Below are 23,235 nucleotides of genomic sequence, written 5' to 3'. Positions count from 1 at the left end.
CAGTCGGCCACGGTGCCTACGCCAGCACTTCCAATGTAGGCAGCTTAGGTAGGAAGGTCAAGAGTTCCAGGTCATCCTGATCTACAGATAAGTTCCAGACTAGCTTGACCAGGACAGTGGGGTCCCGTCTAAAAACCAAAGAAGCAAAAAAGCAAAAAAGGGTCCTCCCTCCTTCACAACCCTTCCCAATACAGCAGAATTGGGCCAATCTCAGGAGTAAATAGTACATTTCAGATGTGCTATTTTGCTGTTATGAGCAAGAGTGAACATTTCTCTTCTATGTGAAAGCCATTCTGCTACAAAGGGTAGTTTCCACGCTTTACAGATTTCCTGTTGGGTTGTTGATGACTTTCACTTAGTTTGGGTTGTAAGCGGGTATGCTAGCTACTTCCTGAGTTGACCCAGACACAGGGTTTTTTAGGAGAAGGTAGCTATTCCTATCTCCTCATTTGAATTGGTTTGTGTCTGATCGTGACAAGTGTCAGTGACTCATACACTCATTTATTCTGTTGTAAGATTTGGCTCAAGTCGGGCTTGAACACACAGAAGCACAGCCATCCAAAGTCCTAGCACCTTTCCTCCTTATGATTGGAAGTAAACAACCATAATGAGGCGAACCCTCAGTTGGTCTCTGCCTTAAGCCCGTTAACTTCATAGCATGCCATTTGGTAAAAAAAGAAAAAGCCAGAACATGAACAGAGGTTGACATCTGTACATATGCTGAAATTCATGTCTTATTGAGAAGTAGTCTGGCCTTCTGCTTGCCACTGAGAATGCAGAACTCTATAGATGATTCTAAGTGAAGCCACAGTTGAAAACCCCTGGCCTGGCCATACCTTAGAGAAAGTGAGGAAGCCACAGAACGTCTGCAAAGGGAAGTGGTCATGGAAAGTTCTAGTATGAGCTACGTAATATTGACTTTAAAGCATTCTCACCACAATGTTCAAGTTAATGGCAATAAAACTGAAGAGCTACACTCAGATTTACAGGCATTATAGAGGTTGGATGAACAAAAAATCACAGAAAAATATTAGGCAAATACAGAAAATGGTGCTTTCTCCCAGAAAAAATGTCTAGTTTCTTGAAGAAGCATAAACTATTCTCAGGGATACTTTTGAGAATCATTTAGGAAATTTAAATATGTGGTAGAAATTAGATGATCGGGGAGATTATCAGATATTCTTCAGGGATAATATACTGTGATTTATGTATAATAACACACATATTTTAGGAGATGCAAACACAAGTCCTTTAAGGGTGTTTATACTTTTCAAATAGTTAAATAGTTCTTCAACAACACAGAATGAAATCATATGGACTAGAAAGATACACAGACATGCTTGTTTTTCTTTTCTTTTATTCTCTTTTCTATTTTGTGTTGTCTTTGGATAAGACCTTGCTCTATAGCCCAGGCCACCAGCTTGAACTCACAGTAATCTCTTGCCTCAGTGCCTCAGCCTCCCAAGTGCTGAGGTTAAAAGTGTTCATTATCATGGCTGGCTAGTCACATGTTTTGTGTGTGTGTGTGTGTGTGTGTGTGTGTGTGTGTGTGTGTGTGTGTGAGAGAGAGAGAGAGAGAGAGAGAGAGAGAGAGAGAGAGAGAGAGAGAGAGAGTTTCTTTTCAAGATAGGCTCAGTTTCTCAGGTGTGGCCCCAAACTCTTTATGTAGCCAAGGCTAGCCTTGAACTCCTGATCCTCCTGTACCCTGCTCCTAAGTGCTGGGCTCTCCTAGCTTTTAAAGGACTCTGGGAGAGGCTGTGATGTGAGGCATCATAGAGGCTGCTGAATAGTTGAGATAATTATGTTTAATTAACTACCATTTATTGAGTTCCACTTTCCAGAGTTTGTGCTAAAGACTTTGGATGCATCATTTAACTTCATTTTTAAAACAAGCATTGGTTTAGCCTTAGACATGGGGGGTGGCGGAGGGGGAGAGTCTTAGACATGACGCTTGGCATGAATGGGAGTCTGTTCGAGTCCATGGAAACTATTCCATATGATTTCCTTCTGTGTTGGGGGTTGATGCAGGCTCTTCCTCTTTCTATGCTGGGTAATCTTGATAATTTTGCAACAGCGTCTGCCCCAAACTTCATAACCACTGTGAGGGAGTGGAAAACCCACTGTCTTTGTTTTGCTTGTGTTATAGCACTCGTTTGAAAGTCAGCCAATGCGTGTGTGTCCGTTCTGTAAACTCTGCTTGTGAGACAAAAAGGCGTGGTCTTTGGAGTAAGGTCCGATTGGGTCATGTCTCGGCTCTGCCAATTGTTAGGTGTTTGTACTTATTCAAAGAAGTAAAACCTCCCTCACCTTCGGTTTCCATGTTGATGATGATGGAAATAATACAAAGTGCTGTGCATAATTGTTAAAAGATTAAGAACATATTAGGAAACCATGCAACAAAAATGTTCATAAATGGCAACTGTGTCCCCTACTTTACTTTAAATTTAACCCTGATGATCCCCCAAAAACTGTAGCTTACACAGAAAAAAAATCCTTGTGTTAAAGTGATCATAATGCCAACTTGACACTTGGGATTATGACATCAAATTCCTAAGCTCTACTATAGAACTCAACTGGGGTGCAGGAAGTTGTGTTAGTGTTGACTGTTGTGGTTTCTTAGTGTATGCCAGCTATTTAAAGATTTTATGTAGGAACTGAAGAATAACGTATTGTCAGTAGATTTCTGTAGGCAGGCAAAGAAGGAGAACACTGGCTGCTCCTGCAGAGTACCTGAGCCCAGTTCCCAGCACCCATATGGTGGCTCATGACTGCCGCAACTCCAGTTCCATGAGTCTGATGCTCTCCTTTGTCATCTCAGGGTACCTGCACACACACACGCATGCGCGCACACACACACACACACACACACACACACACACACACACACACAAATGAAAAATAAAAATCAAAGGCAGAAACAACAGTTACAAAACTCTATCTGGGGGCTCTGAAAGTTCATCCTGTATTTGGAGAACTGTACAAAGGAAGGCATTGGAAGAGGAAAACGTAGGCAAGCTTGTTCCTGCACAGGTAAATAATCCACTTATTCAGGTTATTATGTATAGAAAATGTAAACACTAGATACACCTGAGGATTTAGATTGCTTAAACATAGCAAGCCATTATCCACTGTGAAGCAAAGGACCAACCCCCTTTCCTGTCACACCAGACATGGGAGACATTCTGACCTTGAAGTAAGTCACGTGTGTGTCTGTTGCTGAGGGCAGGTAGTCATCGTCACATGGGTTGATGTGTCTCTCATCTCAAAACGCAATGGGGCCAGAAGTGGCAGGGGGAAGAGGACACTCTTCCTGAGGAAAGAGGAGAGGCCAGAGCTTCCATCTCGGCATAGGCATTGAGGTCCATGAGGCTGTGAGCTTTCAAGAAAGGAGCACGGTCAGAAAGGAGAAAGTGATAGGAAGTACTGCCAGCAAAGAGGCGAGAAATCCTCTAACACAAACAGTGAAACTGTCAGACTGCCTTCTAAACAGGGGTCACCCCACACCCCTCTTTAGAGCCAGATCATCCTCACACACAGGGCTTAAAAACAGAAACAGATCTCACCTCAGCTTGGGTAGCACACCTCTTAACACATGAGCACAGAGCAAAGGCAAAGGCTTACAAAGTGTCTCTTTGAACCAGCAGTATAGTCTGGCCCCGGATACCTCTAGCCTGACTGAAGCCAACGCCTGATCTATGGTCCATTTGATCTATAATTACTTCAGGCTTATGGATAGGTTGGTTGAGAAGAGAGGAACTATTCAGGGAAAGTGAATTTAGGGCTTGAACATAATCCACAAAAAAGCAGTAATATTTTCATACATGTTTACTAATTAAACATTGAGTACCTATTATATACCAAGGATTGTTATGGCATCCTGACAAAGTACAGACAAGGTCATTGCTGTGCCTGTGCCTTTTCTAATTACCCTCTGTCCTCTTTCCTCTGTCCCAGGCTTGCCTTGCTTTGTGTGTGTGTGTGTGCATATGTGTATGCATGTATGTGTTGCATGTGTGCGCATACGTGCATATGTGTGTGCATGCACGTGTACGTGCAAGTGCATGTGTGTGTGCGTGTATGTATGTGTACATGTGCGCGCGCGCGCGCGTGTGTGTGTGTGTGTGTGTGTGTGTGTGTGTGTGTGTGTGTGTGTGTGTGTCCTTGAATGACTGATCCTCCTTGGGTCCAGTTTGTGAGCACTGGGGATGAAATCAAGAGCTTTCTACATGCTAGCCGAGCACTCTGCCAGCAGGTGTACATCTCCACACCAAGATTTTTACTCAGTTTAGTTCTAATAGAAGATACAAAAATAGACATGTAATTTTAGAGAGACTTATCCTCTAGAGAGCCTAATGTGCTTTTCATACTTAAAAATGAGGCAGGATGGCCCCATCCTGACAGAACTTCCTGCCAACCCTTCTTGTGGTTCAGGTCTGGAAGGCAAGCTGACTTCCTGGGCTTCTCTGAGAACAGGCCCATGGTGAGTACATCTCTGTCCCCGGAGTGGGCATCTCTGCAAGAACTGCTTATATAGACCTCTGATGTCACCTGCCTTGCCATCCTGGGTGGCCACCTTCTCTATTCTGTCCCCAATATTTTTTGCTAATGTCCTCTCCAGGGTCTGGCCTACAGAAAGGTTTGGTTTTGTTTCATTTAGCAATGCCTGGAATTTAGGAGATCAACCACTCCTTTTTACCCAGATCTGAAGATTTGTCTTAGTGCCAGGGAGGAGGCCTAGTAGGTAAAGGCACCTGCTCTAAGCCTGACAACCACAGTTGATCCTCAGAGCTCATAGAAGGAAAGAACTCCCACCAAGTGTCCTGTGACCTCCACACGAGCACCGTGGCACATGCGACCCCCCACCCCATAACATTTTTTTTAATGGTTTTGTTTTTTAAGTATGAAATTCAGTAGTAAAGCCTGACTGGTCCCAGACCATGCGGGACAGTTGTTTACCTGACTGACATGCGAATGCAGTGAATATAAAGGGTTAATGTCACATTATGCTATCTGTCACAGAAATTGAGTCTTCACTCTGTTTTAAGCAGACCTGAAGCAGGGGTGATGCCATGCCTTTTGTACACTAAAGCCTGACTCACCTGCTGTGTTGTAGATCCCAGCTGTTACATTACCATCCCAGAAAAAAAAAAAAAACAAAAAAACAAAAAACAAAAAAAAACGCCCCACCTCTGTCAGGCATTCTACAAGGCTAGTTAACTGACTAGAGGCCAGTGATGTGGGGAGTAGGAATGCTGCAGGTCAGTAGCCAACTTACCTTGAGTTATCTTAGTTCCTTAATGACTACTTATTACCCACCTCTGTATGTGACCGATGTCCTTGCAGCTATTACGTAAATTATTCTGGACAGACTCCTTAGCCTCCAGCAACCAAAAGCTAAGTGCGTCATCAGATAGCATTAAGGCCTACAGTAGTTTCTCTGCTCTAATGTCTTTTAAGAGTGTTTATGAATTACTTTGTTCGGAGACTATAAAAACATCACTGAACTGTTAACACATCGGAAGACTGTATTTGAATCATGTTTTCCTGGGCCATCGTCACTTATATTTGGCTCCAAGATATATTGTCAAACCCTCTGAGGGAAGAGCTGTGGTTTTGTTTCTGTTTTTTGTTATTTGGCCCTGTCAGGGCTGTAAGAAAAAGGCACACCAGATTCCTAGGAACAGATTAGGAATATCAGGACATTAGTGTAACTACACAAAAAATGGACTTGGAGACAGGCTGTGCCCATACTCTCTGACGCCAGTGGGACTGGAGCAAGGCTGCCCCTCCTGGGCCTTCTCATGCCACTTGGGTGTTACAGATCTCTTATGTTTAGTCTAACAAAAATGGAGAACAAGGTTTTGAGAAAGGATTGCATAGCTTGGTTGGCAAAGTGCTTCCCTGGCAGGTTGAGAACCTTGGGCTACATAAACTGGGCACGGTGGCACACACCTGCAAGTCTAGCACTGGGGAGGTGGAGGCAGGAGGATTAGACATTTATCATCAAGGTATGTATTGAATTCAAAGCCAGCCTGAGCTATATGAGACAAAACAAACAAGCAAGCAAGCAGGCAAACAAACAAAGGCATACACAAACAAACAAACAAACAAACAAAAACCGTTCTTCACACAAAGCAGCATTTTCAAGCTGCAGTCTTTAGCCTCACATAGAACCCTTTAGAGTCTGAAACAATAGCTTCCCTGAGCCGGTTGGTTGTGTTTTGTTCTAATCTGACCAGAGTCCTTCTGAAGAAATACAGTCAAAGGCTCCGCAGGTGGGTAAGGCAAGCAGCCTTCCCTTGCTCTCACTGGTCCTCCTCCTGCTTTGCACTGCTTTTCCTCAGAGCTCTGGAGAACAAGTTCTGCAAGCCTCTGTGCAAATGCCCATTGCTATGGTCTCTCCCCCCCCCCCCCCCACAAAGCATTGCTGCTCAGTGGACCAGACATTTCTCCTTCCTAAGACGCAGATGACGACGCCAAGATTGGAAGTGAAACATTGTTTCGTTGTTGTGTGGTTCATGTGTGTTTGTGTGATTGGGGGGTGAGGGAGACAAGGTACACAACCTCAGGTGTATTTCCTTGCCTTCTGCCTCATTTGAGACAGGGTCTCTTTTGCCCCAGTACACTAAGCTGACTGGCCTGAGAGCTACTGGCGCCTCCTCTGTCTCCACCTCCCATCTCTCCACTGGAGCAGTGGGATTACAGGCGTGAGTTACCCTGTCATGCATTACTGGGGTTCTGGGGATCCCAAACACAGGTCTTTGTGCTTGTGAGGCAAATGCTTTACCCACTGAGCCACCTCCATAGCCTGGTTCCCACAGACGAGGGTGGACCGAGTCGGGGACAGAAAGATAGAGAGATGGCGGTAGAAGAGTCAAAGAGACACATATAGAGGAGGAACACTTTTCCTGTAATGGCTTTGTTCCTCGTTTGTCGCACTATGATCCACTTCACAGGGTTAGTTTGGCAATGTTTTGTTTTCTTGTGTACTCTGAATCAAAAGGTTACAATTATCTTTAAAGTGAGAGGGGCTAGGGCTAACCGAACAATATCTATTTAGAGATGTTTTCAAAACACTGTGTCCTAGTTCAACTATTTTGGAGGAAAACGGCACTTGTTAATATCTGAGCTTATGACCTGTAACAGCTGCTGTTTGACTTTTTAACCTGTGTATTTAGGAAAAGAATTTGTTGTGAGTTTTTAAAAAACAACAACAACAGCAAACAATATAAGGCAAATGTTTTCTTCATCTGTGGGACTTTCTCAAGACTGGGATATTGTGTTTTGCCCTTTACCATGGCCATGAATTTTTTTGCTGTGAGAAGTGTTGAATTCCTACCACTGTAGAGGAGGCCTTGGGCGGCCTCAGATTTCTCCTTTAACACTTTGATGACCTCTTAAATCATTGAGCTGCGGTTGGCTTAGAACATTTGTCTTCTCGTTTCTCGGCACTCTTTTCCAGCTCTCATTCTGTGCCGGCCGTGCCCTTCCAGTTCATATCCTAACCCCAGCGCCTTTCCTTCTCTCTTGGAACAGATCTCCAGCAAATGCTCCGTTCCACTCTTAGCAAGCTGGATCCTCAGCCAACCTCCATTTTCTTCCCACTCCTGACCACTCTTTAGAGACAGCTAATTAAAGACAATTGTGTGGGTAATTGTAGATTCTAAAATTATCACCAGTTAATTCCAGGCCTTGGAAACATTAATCATATGCTAATGGTGTTACTGTGAGAAGTTTGACTTTAAAGCAGGATCCAGTCAAGAATCCAAGCCCATTCATGCGCTAACTGTGTGTCACAGTCCCATCATAGAGGAGGACCCATGCAACCACATAAAAATGTAAGAGATGGCTATTTTGATAAACTACACAAGAGCCATCATTTTCTTTAGTAAACTTATGCAGCATGTATCATCATTTCACACTGTGGAACCCAATACAATTACCTGAACTACTGATAGGCACTTATACTTTATAAATGTGACCAATCCATAAATAGAAATAAAAGATAACTTTATATCTTCATTAGTATATATTATGTTTAAGTAAGTATAGAAGTTTAAGGTTATGTCATATAGTTATACGGAAAAAATTCCAATTTTGATGATAAATTCTCTAATTTTTAAGGACTTAACAAAATTTTTAAAAGTGTCCACACAAATTATCATTGTAAGCACACTGTCAAATCTGCTAAGTCTTTCTTCATGATGATGAATTCTACAGATTAGGTTAAAGCCCCATTGGTCTCCATGCCTAGTTTCAGCTGGTCCCAGAGACAGAGATTCTCTTAGCCATCAGGAGAAATACAGATGAATTCTAAGATCTGTTCATGGAAGGTGTGAGTGAGTGTGTGTGTGTGTGTGTGTGTGTGTGAAATACACTTAACACTGTGTTCTTCCATAGCTAACAGTATGTAGCTATATTGTGCTGGAATGTTGGCTCAACTACTGAAATAATGCCTATCCACATGTCAGATTGACTATTTGGGTATTTTTACAGACTTAACTTCACAGAATCACCCAGAAGTCATTGCTTCAGAGAAGTTGTCCAATTGATTTAAAAGATGATGTAATCTTGAGATTGGACATGTGCCTCTTTGAAGGAGTGACTCCTTATGTATATACTTTCACCATATGCAGCAGATGCTCACTGAAGAAGCCTTTAGTCCACTGGAATTTCGTGAGATCTGACTAATAGACTAACCAGAAAAATGACTGCTTTACTAGTAAGGGTATTAAAGAGTTTATTCTTTTATTGACTTAAATGGCAAGTAAGACTATAAATTACCAATATTAGAAATGTTTGGCAAATTTCAATGTGTCAGCAAGATCTAGAAAGTTCTACTTTGTCATTTCATCAAGTGCCTTTAGTTTAGACTATCTGTCCTCAGCATTTGACAACAAACTTTACTTCTAGAATGTCAAGGTAGCCCCCCAGAGATGTCCCTGCAGGGACAATAATTAGCAAGTCAAATCAGGTGGTATTTGAAGTCCTGAGATATTTCCTGGTCTTGGACAAGTGTAACTTTGCTTGTTAGCCTTGGAGAGATCATTTATTCTCTCTGGGACTCCATTCCTTCTTCTCAGAAGTGCTTTGATTGGTGGCATGAGGATAGGAAAGATTAGAAAAGATAGTAATTAATATTCCTTCCAGCTCTAAAACTGTCTTATTCTATTATTCATTTCCCCCTTTCCTCCGTTTTACTCAGTGTTCTAGGACAGAGAGAAAATTAGCTAGAACTGAAGAGAGCTTCTAGAAAAATAAGGCAGCTTACTAAAAAAAGGCTGTACGTCTCTCAAATATAAAACTCTCTGGTCATCCTTAGCCACGTGGAGAGTTTGATGCAGTCTAGGACACATGAGGCCTTGTCTCAAAATAAAACAACATAGAACTATCTTATTCTTAATCCACTTGAAAATCAACTCATTCAGAAGAAAACAGACAAATCCTGCCAATACAGAAGTTACAAATAGAGAAATATGCCTGCTGTCCACCATAACAGCGTATACAATGAAGAACGTCCATCTAAATTCGTGCACAGTTATACTCCAGTTCAAAATGGTGAGTCGCTTTAATCAATCAAATGACCCACGTTTGTTGGGTGTTTTCTTTGTCAGTGCAGAAAAATATGCTATTGTGTGTTCATGATCAGCCAAAACACATGTTCTAGGACCTTGTGATCATGTCACGTTATGTGAGTTATAAAGTATCAACTTTTACTATAAGGAGAGACATTGCCTTGTGTCACATATAACTACTGTCTAAGAATAAGTACGAATTAGCCAGTGAAATGATAATACCTATTAAAGGAAAAAAAGTAGCATCACCTTTCATCAGTTGTTGTCTATCGTAATTTTTAGAATTTGTACCTATCCTTAAAGGAACTGAAAAACTATCATACGCATGGTGGAATTCCCCATGCAGTTGTTCCACTCTTTGGGAACATTAGGGTCTGTGAGATAAAGAGTGGCAGTGATAACAGCATGGGCAGGATATGTGAAAGTAACTCCCTGAAGGTATGTTTGTATCCAAGCCCTCCACATAGGAGTGGAGTCTCACTTAGCAGGTTGGATGTAATCTGTTCACTGATCCCAGGAAATGAAATTAGACCATCTCTCACAGGCTCAGTGTTCTCCCTAAGGCAATCTAGTACTTGTGAGAGAACTTTGCAAAGTGACAAATGTTGGTGATTGTTGTGATGTTCATTCCAAGGCTAACTTGGTCATTTGTCCCATCACCGACAAAAGCAGCAGGGCTCATTTTCAGAGTTCATCGAAGAACTGATGACCCTGGGCCAGGGAGTTAGGATCATAAGTGAATATCATTTTAGATCCGGCCTTCCTTGACCTTCTTACCATGCTCCAGGGATGTTGAATATTCGGAGCCCACCCCAACCCCGACCTTTGCATTTCTATGGAATTTGAGCATGGCCATGTTCTAAGCCAGATTGGTCATGGGCAGGCTTCCCTTAGGTCAAAGCAGGAAGAGGGCACGAAACCAGAGCACTCCAAGCAACCTCCCTTCCCCTTCTGCTGTAGGCCTTCAGAGAACAAGGAAAGGGAAGTCATGGAAAGCAACACTGAAGAACAAGGAAGGAAATAGGGATTTTCTGTAAGGTCTGGAGACAAGCTAGTCTCATTGTCCTAAGCCCCTGGCACAGTAACCTCATCTTTCCCTTGCAGCTGAATAGGAATGAGAGTTCAAAGGCAGAGGGCCCCAGGAGTGAGCCTTGTGCTCTCCGGTCCCCTGGCCAAACAACTGCAGTGCTTCCTCCTTTGTGGTTGTGTAGTGGGGAGGGGGTGGGTGTTACATTTTCTTCCTCTCTTTAAAATGCCTTTGTTGTAAAATAGAACTTTCCTTTTTCTAACAGGGAGTGGTTACTAAAGTAATGCTTTAAGTATTAGAGGCTTTCTTTTTCTTCTTCTTCTTCTTCTTCTTCTTCTTCTTCTTCTTCTTCTTCTTCTTCTTCTTCTTACTTTTTACCTGTCAGAAGAAAACTTACTGCATTTGTATGTCACTGAGATACTGTTTTTGGATATACTGCAGGTTAGCAGGCTACGATGTGATATTCAGAACTATTGGGTGCAGTTTATCGATGCTTTGTCTGCTCACTCTTCATGTTGCAGGAAATTCTCACAGTCTTCCGTCAATGCATAAGACAGGCCATGTAAACCATTCCTGCCAAGAGTGGGTTTGCCTTCCTTGGTTCTGAAAGCCAGACAATAGGGAATCGGTGGTGTCCAGGCCAACTGATGACTAGTAATGTGACCTGTGCCTTTGTTTCTTTTCATTTACAAATGGGACCTCAGGTTTCATACCTTCAGCTGCCCGCATCTGCGTCCATATTCCAGAGTGGTGGAGAGAAAAGATCAGTGAGGAAATGTAAAAAACATTCTGAGGAGTCACATGGACATCTCATAAAGCTCTTAGAGCTCCGTAACAACACACAGCATCAGAAGGTGCTACACAAACCACCAGGGGAGAACAGTTATTCCCAATACTAATTATATAAGACAAATTATGTCACCAACATATACTAACATGCTTACAGCCACCTGTAATTCCACCTCCCGGGCATCCAGTACTGTCTTCTGGCCTCGTGTATACATACTCACACATAGACGCATATGCCCACATTCAAAAATAAAGTAAATCTAAAAAAAGAAAGAAAGAAAACTAAAAACATGTACGTCTGGGTGAGCAGGATGGTTCAGCAGGTAGAAGCTCTTGCTAGGTAAACCTGACACTTGTGGTCCATCCGTGGAACCCAGAATAGAAAAACAGAACCGACTTCCAAAAGCTCTCACACACATTTTGTACACACGCACACCCCCCACACACACACATACACACAAACACACATCAGTAATAAAACAAAGTGAATTATTTTAAAAACACAGGCTGACCAGGAGAGAAAGCACAATGAGAAAGAGTGCACAGTGACACTTAAGTAAACATAGTCATGTGATACCTAAAGCAATAGCGTCCCTGCTCACAAAAGGTGGGTTGGAAAATCCATTGAGTAGGGCATGATCTAAGTGGGGACTTTTCTTTGGAAATGAAGGCAGCTGAAAAGGAAAGAAGTCGGACTTGGACTGTTCATGATGATCCTTGCACCTCTTTTGTGTGCCTGAAGCACAGGAGGCTTAGGAAAAGCAACCCTTCCTCACACAGAACTGTAGCCTGGGTCACTACTCTTTAGCGCTGGAATGAGAATGGGGGCTAGTCTGTGGGGCTTTACTAGCCTCAACTTGATGGCTACTGTTGAGCTTACTAATATTTACATTTTTTACTATACTAAGTGTGTGTGTGTGTGTGTGTGTGTGTGTGTGTGTGTGTGTGTGTGTGTGTGTTTGTAAATTGAAGGATTCAGTTCTCTCCTTTCACCACGTGAGTCCTCAGGCTAGAAAGTCAGGTGGTCAAGTTTGGTAGCAAACTGCCAAGTCATATTTCCTGCCCTCCAACATTTTTTATGTGGATACAAGTTGAGCCAATGGAGCCAAAAGAACAGGAAGAAATTCCAAGGTGTACAAAATGCAAGACATAATTGGAACCGAAATTTATCTACTGTGTGCTTACCATGTGCTAGACACCCAGCCACCCTCCCTCCTTCCCTCCCTCCCTCCCTCCCTCCCATGTGTTTATTAAGCCAGCATATACTTAATCAGCTTATGTGTTGGTCACTGTCCTTTCAGAGGAAACTGGGAAGGTAGATAGCGAGATCTGTTTCCATGGAGCTCACATTTAATCAAGTGAGGGGAGAGATTCAGTAATAAGTAAAATATTCAGTGTAACAAATGGTGGCAAGACTTTATACAGGAGACAGTAAGAAAAAGAGGAGGCGGGCCATCAAGAGGAGGGGGTCTCAACCGTAAGTGAGATCAAGAAAGGTGAAGGCTCAGGCACAGTTGCAAGGCCTACAGTGCTGTTCTCCATCTGAACTGACTCTCCTCCATGGCAAAGAGACACCAGAGTTTAGCCAAAGGCTCAGATTTTTTAGAATAAATTGCTGGGCCTAGGGAGACCAGTCTGTGGAAGGGTGTGATAGAATAGAGAGGCAGAAGGAGGTATGGGTGAGACAGGGAATCAGCCAAGAGCACTCAGTGAGCGTTAGGTTCAAGGTGGCTCCTTCCATCCCAGGAAGCAAAGGCAGGGATCTTCTAGAAGGACAGTGTTCCTCCATCTTAACAATGCAGATTGCAGCCCCACAGGTCTAACAGTGTTCATGTACGAACTGGAGCTCACAAAACCCTACTTTTTTTTTTTTTTTTTTTTTAGCTTAGCGTCACAGCTGTAAAGTCTCCAGATCTTTCTTGTACATTTCCTGCCACTTCTTCCCTTTCCTATCATTTCTACAAGAGTTTTGAGTTCTTAGCCCCCCTCCCCCGCTTTTTTCTAAAATAGTTATCAGGTATCCAAGTATGTGGTTACAATAATATAGCCTTCACTGAGGACTAGCCTTACATATCAGAGTAGGTTCCTTTCCTGCGTGAAGGTTCCATCCAACACCTGTAATTTTACATCTCGATTGAGTGGCTGTTTACTTAGTTAGCGTTTGCCCTCCACTAGCCAGTAAGCTACCAGTGTGCCCGCGGCGTTTTGCACAATTCCTAGCACTCAGCAAGTGGTTGGTGGTTCCTTTCAGATCTCCTCCGAAAAGTTACATGGAGAAGTAACCTTCCGCTCATAATTATGATAATAGATACTGTACAACGAGTCGAGCCGGTATTTACAGGTAGAGCACCCAGGCAAATGAATACACACTCGGGGACACATGACTGCACAAACAGCCGCGGGCAGCGGCATGAAGGAGGAAACGCACGAAGGAGTGGGCCCAGCCCTGGCTGCCGAGACCCGCTGCGCCAGCAAGCCAGCCTCCTTGGCGTGGGCGAGCACGGCCGCAGCAGCGTCAGGGGAGTCCCAACCCGCGGGGACCCAGGCAGGTTTCAGGAGCGCCCACTGCAGGACGGCGTGGGTGGGGACCGACGTCACGATTGGCTAGCGCGGGGAGGGGCGTGGCCGGCGAGGAGGCGTGGCCAGCAGGGACAGGAGGCGGGTACTCAGGAGCAAGGGGGTGTGCGCATCGGTGGCGGCGGCAGGAGTTCCAGTATAAACAAGGACCCCGACTGGATCGGCGGGTTTTTCTTTTCTTCCTGCCTTCGGCCCTTCCCGGTCCTGCGCTCGCCTTTGGGGGCGCCGCCGTGCAGCAGCCAGGAGGCGGAGGCGCAGGGCGGCGTGCGGGTAGGTGCTCCGGGGACCTCACGGCGGGATGGCGGGAGCCCCGGGGCTGCGCGGGCTCTGCTCCCAGGCCGGGACTGAGCCTGCTTGCTGCCCAGTTCGCTCCGGCGCGGCGCGAGGTCTCCGGCTAGCGAATGTCCGGGTCCTTGGAGTTCCCGCGCCCGCTGCTTTCCTACCCTGGGCTGCCACACTCCCAACAGGTGCGGGGCTCAGCTCCGGGGATTTGTGGATACCGTGGTGCTTGCTATGCCTCGATGCCCCTCACTGCCCAGCCAGGCCTTCTATTTGGAGATCTTGTTAGATCTTGAGGGTTTGTCTGAGTTGGAGTCTCATTCATGCGTTTTGCTTTCCCCCTAAGCTTTCTGTACACGCCTAGGTTGTTTCCATATACTTTTTGGCTAGTTTCCTGGGGTGCTTGTGAGTGTTCGGGCTGTTGTTTATTTTTGTTGCAGTTTCCTTATAATCTAAGGTCTGACTCTTAGGATCAGACAGGGAAACAGAAGTCTTGTGTTCCCCCGGCTCTTAAGCAAACTTGAACGAGTAGCCTGGTTTTTGGTGTGTTTGTTTTGTTTTGTTCTTAGGCCAGGTGAGTTAGTTGCCTTCACACCCGTCTGGGTGATAGTAACGTGGCTTGGGGTGCCTGGAAACCTCCTGCGCTGAGCCGCTTGAGGGAGGCTCCTAGTTATAGGAGAGCCCTGGACACAACTTCAGGACTGGAAAAGAGAAAAGGGCAAACGGAGAAACTGTGTGTGTGTGTGTGTGTGTGTGTGTGTGTGTGTGTGTGTGTGTGTGTGATGTGACTACTGCCTGCCACCTTACCCCATCCAAATTGGTGCAGTTCAGGCAAAGCACCGTGGCTAAGCCCACACTGACTGTGCAGGGAGATGGGGGTGGAGCTGTGTGGTAAACAGCGCAAGGAGAGCGTTTAGGCTGCAGTTTTCTCTGGTGGATGTAAATGTGACACTCTGCAGATGAATTCGAGGCGTATGGTGTATATGGATAAATACGCACGCATACTTGTGTATGTATGTTTGGGCGAACGCGTCTCCAGGGAGTCCTTCGTCAGCAGCGCCATGTGACAATGGTCAGGAACTGCTGGTGTGCGTAGATCTATATTTAGCCCTGATGGTGTCTCACTGGGAGGACGGGGCTCAAGCTGGGAGGATAAAGGGGGGAAGAATCGGAATGGGGAGGGGTGGTCATCGAGCTCTTGACTGATGTCTGGTACAGTCAGACTCAGATGGGTGAATAATTACTCTTTCCTCATGAGCACAGTAGCTGGAGCGTGGCGTGTGATGACTGTGCCTTAATTTGAGCGTAGTTGTGACCCGGTGGTCAGCCTATGAAAAGAGGATTAAACAGGAGATTTAAAAAAACGAAGATCAAAAGGGTAGATCGTGTGTGTAGGTGATGAAAATTTGAGAGGAAATAACTGGTAATATGACATTCAAAGTACGTGGAGAATTGATTTCTTAAAAAAAGCAAAAACAGTTTTGGCTGCTGGGGATGTACAGAAGAAAATGACAGCCAGTTAAACACTATTTATTCACTAATGACAGTTTTGTTTGGGGCAGGGAGCAGTGCTTGATTCTCCGGGGAACCAGGGCACTTTTCAAGCTTCAGAACCAGCCCAGGTTGCCTTTTCCCTTTCCAGCAGACTTGCTGGCAAGTGCAGTCACATCAGCCTCTGGTGAGCAAGTCGCTTCCTGGGCTTCCTGTGTCAGTCAATCCTTTGTTTTCCTAGAGGTGCCAGCCCTTCTGGCTACTGAGAACACTGGCCTTGTACTTGGGGGCATGTTCGATTCTTAGTTATTTCAACCTCTCTCCACGTCATGTACTGCTTACTCTATACATTGTGTCTGTGCTGCCACACTTCCTACCTGGCATTGTGGAAGGAATGATAATCACGAGACTGTTTTCTGCATTGTCTTGTCCCTAACCTCAGCATCTAATATATTCTTAAGTATATAATATAGCTATATATATAGTTTTTTATATATAGTTAAGTATATAGTGTATATAGGTAAATATTGTTAAGTGTTCATTGTTTATCATAATATTCCTTATGCTGTTATTAACATCCTGTAATCTAACACTAACCTCGCTGTTCAATAGAGTACAATAGGCCAAACTGAACCAGTTAAATACCACTCATAAAGGAAGGAGAATATTAAGAAAGCAGAGAGGATGATGGGGTCAGGGGGCCTATGCAGGCTAGGTAGGGTCCCTCGTATATAGTACAGAAAACCATGGGACCACCCTGTTCAGTCTCCCAAGGCTACCTAGAGGAATTGAACTTGGAGTGTTTGGATGACCTCCAAGGAGAACACTTGGAAGGAGACAGAGGAAGGAAGAAGCTCAGCCTTGCCTGAAAGGAGAGCCGGGAATCCCAAGCAAGGGCTGAAGAGAATCTAAATTCTGATGGCACAAATAATTAAGGAATAAATGAGCAAGTTTTAAAGAGATTTTGTGAAGTCTTTCCATTGGCTGATTGTGCTGTCCAGATGGGGCGTGCTAGTAATTGAATTTAAGTATTATCTTTCTCCGCTCCTTTCATTTTTCCACAGCTATATAGCTATATATAGCTGTTCATCTTTCTATTGGTTCATCAGTTAAACCTACAACGATTAGCTATGTGCAGGCATTGCTTATTCTAAGATAACCACTGTAGCTTAGCAGACCTCTGCCCTGGAAATGAGTGTGGGCAGATGGGGAGCCCTAACAAGACCCCCTGCCTGCTTTATGTAGCTGTAATATGTGTGAAGTGGACAGAGGAAGCTGACGGAGATGGGCTATGGTACCTTTGTATTTCTGTCGCAGCTGCTTTAGTTTGTTGCAGTGTCCCTTCGTGGGCCAGGATGAAGTTAGCCTGTTACAGGTACAGGTGTTTTCTGAGCACATGGGAATGAGAAGAGATGAGCAACATTCTTTCTGTGGTGAACTTAGGCAGAAATTTAGTATTTTCTTGAATTATCTTTTCCTTTTTTTCTTCTTCGTTGTGAGAATATTTTTAAAATGTACTAATTATCACTAAAGTGGAGCCAGGAAAAAAAATCTGGCTTATTAACTCATCATTCTTGTCAATCAAAATGTCAATTTCTCTTATACTAATCAGTTTTCATATGTTTATGTATTTATTCTTTTCTCTTAAGGTAAATATATACCTAGAAATGATACAGTTGATTGAAATTATGGTAGGAAACCCTGATGTGAAAATTTGATACCAAAAGATTTGGTCATGTAAAAGGGAAAACACATTATAGATGATTAGCTTTTCCCAATTTCTCTAAAAGACAAAATGTCAAGCAAGAAAACCATAGTTTTTCAAGAACCACCAGCCAAAAAAGTTAAATTATCTCAGTTACCATGTTACATAATAAAATAGAGAGAAAAATAATCTTGACTTTTTACAAATGTCCTACCAGGCATCAAACCATTTCCCTCTGGAAGTGAATTGCACAGAGAAAAGTAAAGTATTTTAGTAAAAGTTACCCCCTGTGACACTTTATAACTTACCTTCAGCTCTATCTTTCATAATCTGTAGTGTGTCTGTGCTGTTTAATTATGACAGCTTCTAGCCACATGGAAATGCTGAAACCAAAACATGTTTAAGTTGAACAAAATGACTGGTTTCCCGGTTGTCTTTTTTTCTTTCTTTCTTTCTGTTCCTCTCTCGTGCTGGCATGAAACCTAGGGCTTTGTATATGCTGTGCAAGCACTGTGCCACCAAGCCACTTTCCAGCCCACTAGCCAGGGTGTAGTCACCACAGTCACTGCAGCCAGTGGTGACTGTCAGACATTGAAGAAGAGGTGACTCTTCCAGGATTCCAGCCTTTGCGGCAATGCTAGACCAGGTAATGATGATTTTGGATGTCAGTTTTATTATTCTCGGTGAAATAATTGATTCTTATCACGATGGGCATCTGAGACATCAGAGAATAGAGCTGATGGACATTGTCTGCTAGTTTGTGTCTTACTTGTACAGCACAGGCAGTGAGTGCCCCTTTCCCGAGTTCTGTCATAAGCTGGGATCTCCACAGTCTCCCCCAGGAGCATAGCTGGTAGTACTGGAAAGCCCCAGTTGTCAAAGACAGGGACCCAGGCGCCACCTGCTGGTAATCTTGAGAATTGCAAGGGCGTTGTTGAGGGTAAAGGCTTTTTAATGCATGTACTGGCTTCCTACAAGCTCTAGGAAGGTTTCCTGTGACACTCCAAACCTACTCAGAGTCGCCATGTACCAAAATGTCATTTTCTGCTTTAATAATTTGCTAGCATCATCCTGTGACAAAAGACCATAAATCTAATCTTTGTTTTCTTCCAGTTGAAAATTGTAGTTGCGTCAGAGTTCTTTTCCTTCACCAATTAGGAATTAGTTTAAAAAAATTAGAAGTAGCCTAAGAGCTGGTAAAGTAAAATAGTAAAATAATCACGGAACATCGCTATTCTTTTGTAGAGGGAAAATAGATTCAGTTCCCAGCACCCCAGCTGGCTCACAGGCACCTATAACTCCAGTTTCCAGGGGATCTGACACCCTCTTCTGGCCTCCTGAGGTACCCACCCCCATATATACATTAATAAAAATTTTTAAAAAATAAGTTATCTTCTTTCTCCTTTAACTATGAGACCTAGTAGAGCATTTGGGCTCAGTTCTACAACCTGCACATTGTAGAGTTGCTTCCATGTACTGTGCCTCTCTACTCTAGGCTGTTTTTTTGTTTGTTTGTTTGTTTGTTTGTTTTTGTTTTTTGTCGTCTCAACACAATGCCTCTTTTCTGAAGGTTAGTGCGGGGGCGAGAGGAGGGACAGCATGCCTGCAGTTTTCACAGGTGCTCTCTGAGGTCTCTGCTAAAAGGGCTTCTCAGTCTAAGAAAAGGAACGAGAAGACAAACGGCTCGGCCTATTCAAGCTTCAAACAAACTACGCTTTAGATAGGGTCAGCCACTTGCCTGGCTGTTCACCTGGGGGCTGATCCACAGTCACCTGGGTCTTCAGTCTGTCTGCCTTCCCAAGTCTGCTGTCACAGAAAGGAAGCTGTCAGTCTGGGATATTAGCTAGGAGGAAGTCAGGAACTTTTACCCAGTGCCTGCAGCCTCAACTCGACTCTAGGAAGAGTTGTTGGATGTGCAAAGTGCCAGGTTCCTTTGGAATCCAGACAGGAGTTGGGAGAAATTTGAACTCCAAGCATTAAATGAAGTCTCTTCTCACTAAACAGATACACTTTCAAGGTTCAACTGAGATAGGGGGAGGTCTCTGCCTACTTTTTTTTTTTTTTTTTTTTTTTTTTTTTTTTTTAATTGGGACACTTGTCTGGCATTTAGAGTGATGCCAAAACACTGTAGTGAGTACAGAGCCTCTGCCTCCTGTTATGACCCAGAGCAGGAAGTATTTCTCTCTGACCAGCACATTTCCTGTCTACTCTGGAGAGTGAAGAAGACGATGATGCGCTGTTCTAGGAAAGATTCGCAGAGCATCTGCCGCAGAAGTAAGGGATTCTTTGTGATGTAGCCCACGCCCATCTGCATCTCAACCTCTTTTCTCGCAGTTTGAGTTATCACCTGAAGCCACCTCACCCCCAGTGCACCTGCTTTGTCATAAATAATCCCCCGTGCAAAGGCAGTGGCTAATTTAGATGCAGTCTGCCACCGTGGCAGCTCTTCAGCTGGAGCTTGGGCAGCTCCGAGGCCATTAGGCATGCCTTTCAGATGTATTCGTCCTGTAAATCACCCACAGGCTGCTCCCTTGATTCAGGATCAGTGGCAGGCCGAACTTCTTCAGGGTCCTTGGAAGAACACGATCTATTTTGTGCCTAAATTAGCAGCTCCTATAAGATGTCTGACAGCTGAGCTCAGCTTTACCAAATCAATTTCAAGAAGGGACACTTGGCTTCCCTGCCTGGGTTGGGCATGTCCTGTTCCTGCTAGAAACTCTCCCAGCATAATTTGTAATCTGTGGGCTAATTCTGGTGGTCAGAATGGTACTTTTTTTTTCCCCCTTTAGCCTACTTTATTGTTTTATAAACGGAAAAAAAAATCTACTTCCTGTTGACTTACTATGTTTTTTACCTAGAGTTGATACCCTATCCGGGGCAGGGAGCCTATTTCAGGAAATTTCAGGAACTCTACCCCAAAGGCCTGTCATTCTTGTATTTTCTTTAAGGCAGTTGAATTGGTACTACACACACACACACACACACACACACACACACACACACACTTGATTTATAAGGAGCTGGTCCTGTGTTGGAGGAAGGTTACTCTCTTTCTTGGGAGTAGACACATCTGGCTCTGTACCTAGGACAGGTCCTGGACTGGACAGGAGCTCCATTAACGCACATGCAGACATGCTGGCCTAATTATCTTGGGACAGTGGCAGAGAGGTGTGACTTTTTTTTTTTTCTTTAAGATCTGTGCTATTAGCTGACTGGAACGTATCTTGAATTTGAAGCAACCAACATAGAAACGATGCTCTGTAGGGTAGAGTTACTTCCCAGCCTGCAACGTATGTTAACTAGTGGTTTGAATAGTCAAAAGGTTTTTCAAGTGTCTCATACAAGCCTCATTTTCAAGGGAATTAGCTCTTTTGACGTTTGATTTAGCTATAAAGTCAAGCCAGGATTTAACTGACTGCTGTCACATACTCTGACTTTGTGTCACACACACACACACACACACACAAACACACACGTCTCCATTTTTAAGTATATTGGACAAGATGGACTTTGTGTGTGTGTATACATACATACATACATACACACACACACATACATACATACATACATACATACACACACACACACACACATACATACATACATACATACATATACACCTGCCTGAGTCCGCCCAGAGGAGTCCTTGGCAAGCCATCCTAGAGATAGTGGAGCCCAGGGTCCACAAGCCCCCTGATTCTCACGTCCAAAATGTCGACTATAGAGTTTACTTTCTTAACAAGAAACAGCCTTCCTTGTCACCTGGGCCTCATGCTTCCCTTCTGGACCTGAATCTAAGGGAGCTAAAGGCCTTTGTGAGGAACGAGTGCTCTTGAACTAGCCCTAGCGATGCTGTACAGAGAATGCTTGAGAAACCAAGCTGCTGGGGTGTGTCTTGGTAGGTGTTTAAGATTCGCTTTCCAAACAGTATGTTCTGTACTGTTCTGCTGGCTTTGTGTTTACCCATAACCTAGGCAGTTAGCCTTTCAGAAAACACCCGGCTTGGCTGCTAGCTAGAGATTGTCCAGTGTGAGTGATGATGGACACTGTGTCCCATGATCTTCTACTGTCATTTGACTCATTAATTTTTTTTTTTTTCTTTTGCTGGTAACCTGTAGAGTGAATACAAGGAAACACTTCTGTGTCTTATGGAGCCCAGGGTGCCATCCGCTATCTAAGGCTGTGTTATTTTATGTGCTGCTTGAACGACTGTCAGCTGAACCCTGTTTATTGTGCTCTCACGTGCTTCCCAGTTTTAAAGAGAGTATACTTCTCAGAGCTCATATTAGAACCTCTGAACTTTCTGTCTAGACGGAATTGTTGATTATCAGTCAGTAGCTTAACTACTACTATTGACTGTCAGATCCTTTTTTAAAATAAGAGTAATTTATGGTCTTAATATATCTTAGAAAAAAGAATCTGCAGGACATGTGAAACGTATAAATCATCCTAATAGCTACGATTTGGGACAGAATGATGGGCCTTTCACGTTATGGCTGCATGTTAGAAGTTCAAAGACCATTTTCACCATAATATAACTGATAGAATAAAATTTGTACTTGGGATCTGGAGACCTAGTTTTGAAACCCTACTCTTCCTTATTTGTCACTTAATATGTAACACCAGGCAAGTTACTGTAGTCTTTCTTCTTAGGAAGTGAGGCGGGGAGGGGGGGGGGGTGGGGAGGGGGGGTGGGGAGGGGGGGTGGGGGCGGGGAGACACAAAACAAAACAGGATGTCTACCACAACTAGATGTAAATAAGAGCTCCAACAGTCACCAGATGGTAATCCAGTGAGGCATTTGTAGCCAGTCCAGTCACAGCAGGAGAAGCCAGTGAAGGTCTCAGAGCTGGCCACACTGCTGGAACTGGGAGAAGTGAACCGTGTGGGATGCAGAAAATGGTCTGAGCATTTGAGGAACCACAGGGAGAAGACTGGAAAGCTCATGAAGAGGGTAGGGCTCATAGATGACAGACAGTGAGGTTCTGAGCACAGGCAAGGTAGAAGGACGTGCGCATGTGTATAAGGGGCCAAGGCCTCTTGTCGTGACTGCAGCTCAGCAGCTGGTTGTTGCTATGATAGCAACCAGGTCCTTGGATCAAACTGAGGGCAAATGATGGTCAGGGACACACTTGTTCCTTCCAGCTGATGTTTTAGGTTTCATAAGCTGCCATCATAATTAACTTACCTCGGTTAGGTTGCCGTCTCTACTTACAGGATTTTCTTAAGGAGTCTTGGCCCCGGGGTGGGGGTGGGGGCAGCTATTTTCTGAGTGTTGCTATTGTGATCAGAGAGACTGATATGAACCCAAAGAAGAGTATAGAAGCTGCTGACACAACAATCAAAACAATATTCCAAGAAGGGCTTTGCCAAGCAGACAGGATATTTATGTACACACGTGTGTGTGTGTGTGTGTGTGTGTGTGTGTGTGTGTGTGTGTGTGTGTGTGTGTGTGTGTGTGTGTATCATTTAGGGTTTGGGACGAGGTGAGCGAAACTAAAAGTGGCAGGTGAGAAATGTACCTGGGAAGGGGGAGAGGGTTAAAATAACTTCCGAAAGATGTCAGAGCTATCTAGGTCTTATGTCTGTAAGTTTGAATTTTTTTCCTAAGAGCTTTTTATGTATGCAAATGTATGTGAGCCTGCATGAGTACACGTGTAGCATGTGCGTGCAAGAGTGTGCAGAGGCCAGAAGAAGGTTTTGGAGTCCTTGGAACTGGGGTTACAGACTGCTGTGAGCTGCCGTGAAGGTGCCGTGAACTGAACCCAGGTCCCATGAGAGAGAGGAGTGAG

At 44.1% G+C, this 23,235-nt stretch overlaps 1 protein-coding gene across 1 annotated transcript in view; it reads left to right on the top strand.

Moving 5' to 3' along the window:
* Window positions 1–14,064: 14,064 nt before the first annotated feature.
* Window positions 14,065–23,235, top strand: part of Rasgef1b (RasGEF domain family member 1B) — a 36,562-nt gene continuing 27,391 nt past the window's right edge. Inside the window, exon 1 of the mRNA XM_051170183.1 lies at window positions 14,065–14,238. The gene's annotated coding sequence lies outside the window, so the exon portion shown is untranslated. The remainder of the gene's footprint in view (window positions 14,239–23,235) is intronic.

Source organism: Acomys russatus, chromosome 28 (genome assembly GCF_903995435.1).
Source record: "Acomys russatus chromosome 28, mAcoRus1.1, whole genome shotgun sequence".
Taxonomy (NCBI): domain Eukaryota; kingdom Metazoa; phylum Chordata; class Mammalia; order Rodentia; family Muridae; genus Acomys; species Acomys russatus.
The sequence above is the reverse complement of the archived record's forward strand: the minus strand, read 5'-3'. Positions and strand labels throughout refer to the sequence as shown.